Source organism: Phalacrocorax aristotelis, chromosome 24 (assembly GCF_949628215.1).
Source record: "Phalacrocorax aristotelis chromosome 24, bGulAri2.1, whole genome shotgun sequence".
Classification (NCBI taxonomy): domain Eukaryota; kingdom Metazoa; phylum Chordata; class Aves; order Suliformes; family Phalacrocoracidae; genus Phalacrocorax; species Phalacrocorax aristotelis.
In genome coordinates, this window is record NC_134299.1 from 704,465 (window position 1) to 711,188 (window position 6,724).

The 6,724-nt window shown below is 58.6% G+C and overlaps 1 long non-coding RNA gene across 1 annotated transcript; it reads right to left on the bottom strand.

The window, feature by feature from the left end:
• Positions 1–2,684: 2,684 nt before the first annotated feature.
• Positions 2,685–5,906, bottom strand: LOC142068235 (uncharacterized). Its single transcript, XR_012664227.1, has 3 exons — positions 5,789–5,906; positions 5,176–5,516; positions 2,685–3,285 (listed from the first exon to the last, which is right to left on the bottom strand). It is a non-coding gene; the product is annotated as an uncharacterized LOC142068235 (long non-coding RNA).
• Positions 5,907–6,724: the final 818 nt, after the last annotated feature.

Genomic DNA, 6,724 nt, shown 5'->3' on the forward strand with positions numbered 1-6,724 from the left:
CCCACGCCGGGCCGCAGAGGGGCCCCGGCACCGCACAGGGACGCCTCGCGACCCGGCCGCCACACGCACCGGCCCTTCGGCCTCCACACGCACCGCTCCCGCCCCCGCTCCGACGCGCCGCGCACGCGCCACCGGAAGCCCGAGCCCCGCGGGGCGGCCCTTAAAGGGCGGCCGGAAGGAGCGGCCCCCACCGGCCCCGCCCCCGCGCCGGACCGCCCCCGCGCCCAGCCGGTGAGCGCCAGCGCCCCCTGCTGGCCGGGCCGCGCTCAGCTCGCGAGGGCGCCGAGGGCCGGGCGGGGCGGGGCGGGACGCCCCGGCTCGGGGCCAGCGCCTTCTCGGGGCGAGCGGGAAACCCCTGCGGGCCCCGGTCACGGCCGGCCAGAGCCGCGCGCCCTCCGAGAGCTGCTGAACGGGGCTGCCGCTCGTGACACATACCGAGCCGTCTGCGACGGGAGCGGGCAGAGGAGGAAGAGGCCGGCGGCCGCGGGGCCTGGCCGCAGGCGGGGGGGGGGGGGCTGGGGCCCGGGGGGCCGCCCTGCTGGGTCACTGCCCTGCGCCGCACCGCGCTGGGGGCTGGGGCCCGACCGGCGCCGGGCGACCGGGGGCAGCCACTAGCAGGGGGCCTGAGCTTAGCCACGGCCTGCAAAACACCCCGAAGCGTGAGACGCTGCAAGGCCAAGGTGGTCCTTGGCAATGGGGGCGCCTGGGCTCGGCCTCCGCCTTACCTGTCCTGGGTCTGCGTGGCGTTCCAGGGGAATGGTGTTTTCCTTGTGCGGAAGGTGGGCTGGCCGTTCGGCCGTGCCCCGGCCGTTACCGATCCTGCCAAAGGCGCTCGCACGCTCTGGCCCATTACTGCTGCGGTACCGCGCCGTAGCAGAAAGGTGTTGTGTTTTCTCACAAAAAGCCTCCTATGGTCAGTTGAAGAAATAACCTCCTTCCGTGGCACTGACTCTTCGTACAGTCCATAGCCGGCTTTCGGCTTTTGTCTTTACAGCATTCAGTTTGCTTTCTGCCTAGCTTTCTACCTGCTGTGAAACATTTGGATGGTTTTTTCTTGTTGGTTTTTTTTCCCCCTACTTGCTCCACAACTCCCACACCAACCACCCAGCGCGGCTCGCCTTTCAGCCCCCAGACCCAGGAGCCTTGCCCTGGGACGGCCCTTACATGTCAGCACAGTTGTTCCAGCTCTCACCCTGTCCCTACCCAGCTGAGGACGTCTGTGTCCGTGGGAGACACCCAGACACTCCCCCTGCAGCGTGGCAGCCCCCTGCCCCGTCAGTGAAAACTGCGGCAATATCGGCTAAGTTTAAAAGCGTCGGCAGGAGGTGCAGAATACGTAAATAAAGCGGCGGTTGGCTGCCGGGTATGGGTGCGATATAAATACCTTTTGTTTACAGGCCTTCGTGCCTATTCAGCGTTGAACGGCACCGCAGCCCACCCACCCCGGGGCTCACGGGGCTCGGAGAAGGGTCTCTCCAAGGGCACAACCTAAGGCAGCGCAGGAAGCCCAGCTGCCACGCTCCCAGTCGCTACGGGACACTTGCTTACAGCTACACCGACGAGGGTACGGATGAGGCTGGAACTAGCAGAAATGCTGACTCTTCTGGCCTTTTATTTGTGGAAGGTACAGCGCGCGAGCCTCGGCGGCTCACAGGAGAAGCGCGCAGTGCTGCCTAACTCTCATTCTCAGCTCACGTACTACTGCCAAAGCTCCTGCCCTGTGCTGTGCCAGATGCTGGCTGGCGTGAGCACCTGGGCTCCTGAGGGACCCCCTTGTCCTGAGAGCCAGAGGTACTCACTTCCCTTTGCATGAGGCCTGTAGGAGATATACCCTACAATTTAAAAAATCCGTATCAAATGTGGCAGACTCAAAAGAGGGCATTTTTAAAAAGGCAGGTTTGTTTTCTTTGTTAACTTTACGATCTACAGCCTAGCAAAGAGCTCCCTTTCAGTGTCAGTCGCTTGGCTTTCTCCCCTACTGACGAGGTCCCAGCCTCCCGGTGAGATCTCGCTGGAGATATTCTGAGTTTCCCTCGAGTACGTGGCTGCCCTGGCCCGAGGCCAGCGAAGAAGCTGACTTTGCCCGTGCCTGAATCAGCAACACGTCCAGCAGGCGACTTGCAGAGCCCAGGGAACCCTCGTAAAGAGGTTTGGGGGTGGGGCGCGCCACATCTGCGGCATCGGCCGTGGGAAAGGACCGGCGCAGTAAAACAGGTGGGTGAAACCGCGGTCCGCGCCAATACGTGCTGCTGCCTGGGGCATCGCTTTGCTGCGGGTCAAGTCAGATGCTCTCTGTAAGAGTCAGTCAGGGTAAAGGCAGCAGCAGATTTCTTTTCTGCTCATTTTAACAAAGGCTGGACGGAGCCCATAGAGGAAGGCACTACGCGTCTTGCTGGGTTGGTTTCCCTGCCTTCTCGTAAGCTGTCGCGGAAACTTGCACGAGCAAAGCCTGTGCAAGCTGATGATGACAGCCACACACGGTTGAAGAGGGAGCAGACGGTGAGAGCAGAGGTGTGCGCTCAGGCTGTGCGCTGGAAGCTAATGCTAATGCTGCAAAATAAAGAGTGGATTTTCTTTTTTGGGTTTAGGTGAGCGCTAAACATGACATGTGCGTATGTGCGTGTGTCTCTCGCAGGTTTTTGTCATACACCCCACCCTCCCACCCCAAAAAAACAACCCACACATGCCACGCGTTAAACAGTGGTTTTCCGTTGTACTTAGAAGTGCTTACATAGGTGTGTTGGTTTTTTTCTTTTTTATTTTTTAATGCAGAAACAGCAATACGATAGATTTAATACAGCTAGCAGTTAGATGGGTGTAGCTTTAGAGCGTCGGCTGTTTACAAAGCAACCGCACACCTTCTTTAACTCACAGTTTAAACAAGTAAACTTGCAGTGCATCACACGTGCTTTGTACAGTCACGTTCCACACGGCAGGCCAGATGCTTCACCCTGCCTTGTCCTTGTTGCCCCGACTCCAATGGGACCGCCGAGGCCATCCTGGGGACAGCGCCGCTTTCTAGCAGCTGGGTTGCTTGCCTGGACGCCCCACAGACAAAGAGTCATTTCCCCACTGAACCTCTTCTCAAATAATTTCCTAGCCCTGCAGGCCCCACGTCCTTTGGTTCATATTTCCTTTTTTCCGGGCTTGATGCACAGGACCGACGATTTCCAGAAATAGAAACAGAGGCTGATTCAGTCCAGGCTCAACATTCTCTGACCTAAACCAAACTGTCTTCGAAGAGATAGCTGTACCGTAGGCACCACCTCGGGAACAGAAGTTGCCCTGTCATAAAAAAAAAAAAAAAGAAGGAAAACAAGGCATTTCAGGCTGAGGAGGCTGAGCGGTGTGCTGGGGGCGGTGGGGGTTGGAAAGAAACAGTTCAGACGATTAGAGCGAGCTTAGCGTTGCAAAGCGTGCCATTATTTTTAATTTGGCAGTCAGAAGACAAAAGATTCTGACACTGATTTCCTGTGTGCTGCGGGAGTTCTCTCCTCAGCATTCCTGTGCACCATTTTACTTTTGTGTCCCGTCCGCTTCGCTTTTGCGCTGTAGCTCTCCGGTTCTAGCTACGCTTCCCACCACCCCCATTACTCTTTGACAAGCCCAGCTCTCACTGTGCTTCCCTTCCCTTCCCTTCCCTTCCCGTATGCGCGTGCAGGGAAAAGCCCGCGCGTCTGCCACTACAGGACACGCTCTGGGAGGCAGGAGAGATGACGACGCTCCCTGACAGAGGACACAGCTGAGGGGCGGTCCGCCGGGGCTGGGGAGATGGCAGCACCTTCCCTCAGCTGCCCCATCCGAGCACAGGTGCAGGTGAGCACTGAGGAGAGACAAGCAGGCAGGAGCCGCAGAGCGAGAGAGAAAATAAAATTCACGGGTGGGTGCTACTTGCGTCTCATTTTTAGCGCAAGGGATGAATTCTCAGCACATTCTTGGAGCTGCCCCTTTGGGACTCACGGAGAAGAGGGAGGTTGGCCACGCGGTGCAGCCCAGCTCTGCTTCCCCTAAATGGTTTTACTGTTCAGGTGTTGCCCTAATCTGGCCGGTACCCCTGCAAAGAGTTTGGGATTTCTGCTGCCTCTCCGGGCCAGCCGCAGACCCTGACTTCATCGCAGCGAATGACCCTGCGCTCGTCAGAGCGGTTGCCGAGTCACATCCCGCTGCCTTCCCTGCAGAACCGGTGACCCTTTTTCAGCCCTTGCCCCCTCTTCTCTCCGCTCGTTGCCCATCCCTTTATCAGTGCCGGCACCGATCCTGCCTCCAGCTCGCCCTGTCTCCACCTGCGAGCGCCCAACAGGAGCTAAATGTCTCCTCAAGGACGCACGGAAGAGACGCGCAGGTAACCCAGCACAGACCCCCTGCAAACATCTTCTTTCCATTTTCTTTCCTCTCCTGACACGAAGAGATGACTTAGGAAAAAGCGTACTGCTCACACTTCACCTGCACTGCTTCTACTTTCACTTTCGCTCTCCTTGGCAGTAATTAATAGCGGTGGCTGGGGGGGCTGGGGCATTCCCCCAAAGCGGCTGCAGTTACATCCGGGCGGTTGTGGCACTCCATTAGCTCTGTAGTTTTTAAATCTAAATCTTCTGGAATTGTTAGTTCTGCTCAGGAATCACCCGTACCTGCAAATTTTCTTAATAGCTACGCTTGACCCCAGCCACTGTTTAACAGCTCACCTTTATTTCTCTTCATTTAAGAACCTAAAGCTTCGTTTACTGCTTGGGTTGGAAGCAGGAGCTGTCGCTGCCTCTGAACTTTCTAACAGCCCTGTTACAATTTCAGTACTACCCGCTCCCAATTTAGCTTTCCGGGTCGATTTTCATTCTAGATTCGAAAATTTCCTTATTTTGTTTCTGATCAGGAGTCATTAATGCCTGCAGTTGATTTAGTAACGGCTGTATTTAGATTGAGCTATTAATGACTCGCAACTCTATTTATGGCATAAAAAAGGACTGCCTTTATTTTTTTTAACTACAGATTAGGAATAATGACTGCCTGGTTTGTTCAGTAATAGGTGTGATTAAATTTAGTCACGACTCCTCCCTAAATAATATGTATTTATTTGCACTCTAACAATTTAACCTTCCCTTTACCGGCCAGGGGCACCGACAAGTGCCCGTGCGTACCTCCGCTCCCCCTGCGCCGGCTCCCCAGGGAACAGCCTCTTACCCTGACCAGAGTCTGCAGCGGCCCGTTGTCATCCCAGCTCCTCGCCCTCGAGAAAGCGGCCGCCTGAAGCGGCGGCAGCTCCGCTGCTGCCCAGAGGGGACGGAAATGGCGCGGGGTAAAGCTCTCCGGGCCGCCTGCGTCCCGCGCGGAGGCGGTGACCTCAGCAGCCTGTATGCTGTTGGGGCCGAGCCAACAACCTGAGGAGGAGTCGCAGGGCGTAGCTGTTTCTGCAACAACCACGCTTTCCCGCCTGGCTGGACAAGAAAGCGGGGCCTGCGGGGGCCTGGAGAGGCAGCATCGCTGCAGGTTGTGCCACGGCTGTTGAGAGGCCAAGGCAACACCTGAAACAGTGAACGGCACAACTAGTGAAAACCCCCAAGGTTCCGGGTTCAGTAAAGACAGGAATTGCAGCAGCACAATAAAATGATCTCACGAGGGGAAAAAAAACAGCAAAGCAAAAACCAAACCCCAAACAGAACACCATACCACTAACCCGTCTCACCGCCCCCTCAGCGCCCAAAACAGCATCCTGGGAGAAAAAAAGCAAAGCAGGCCACAAGGGACCTTTCTAGTACAGATGCCGCCAAAGAGTGCCAAGCTCTGGAATCCTTACCTCAGGCAACGCCTCCGCTTCTCTAAACGCCAGAGCACGCCTGCCCGGGGGGCTGAGACAGCCCCAAAGCTGCGACCGCCCGAGGGAACACGGGAGCACCGACGCCAGAGAAGCCCAGGGCCAGAGCCGGGGCTCTTCCACCCCCGGGCCCCGCCCCCGCCCTTCCCACAGCGCCCCGCGAAAGGGGCGGGCCGAGCCCCCCGGGGGGTGAAGGCCCCGGGAGCCGTACGAGAGCCGCCTGGAGTTCAAGGCACGGGAGGGAGGGGGGAGAGAAAACACCCAAACCGAGCCCCCCGAGCGGAGCAAACACAGGCTCGGGCTGTTGCCGGGGGGCGGGGCCTGTCGCTAAGGGGAGAGAGCCGGCACCGCCCCCCGGGCCGTTGCCGGGGGGTGGGGCCTGTCGCTAAGGGGAGAGAGCCGGCACCGCCCCCCGGGCCGTTGCCGGGGGGTGGGGCCTGTCACTAAGGGGGTGTGTCCAAAGGGACGCTGGCAATGCCCCTGGAGCCATCACCAAGGGCAGGGCCTGTTGCTATGGAGGGTGGGGCCAGGCAGCACCAGCAACACCCCCAGGCTGTCACCAGGGGGTGGGACCTGTTGCTAACTGGGGATGCTGGGGAGCACACGAGCACGGCCCCACCCCACCAGGCCCTCGCCAGGGGGCGGGGCCTGTCGCAAAGGTGGGTGGGGCCAGAGGGGTCAGATATCAGCCCGCGCGTATAGACCAGTGCGTCCCAGTAATGACCAACATGCCACACAGTATGGATCCCAGTACATCCCAGCTCCCTCCCAGCGACGCCCAGTACATCCCAGTTCCCTCCCAGTACATCCCAGTTGCCTACCAGTGCAGCCCAGTACATCCCAGATCCCTCCCAGTCCGTCCCAGTTCCTTCCCAGTCCGTCCCAGTACATCCCAGTTCCCTCACAGTACATCCCAGT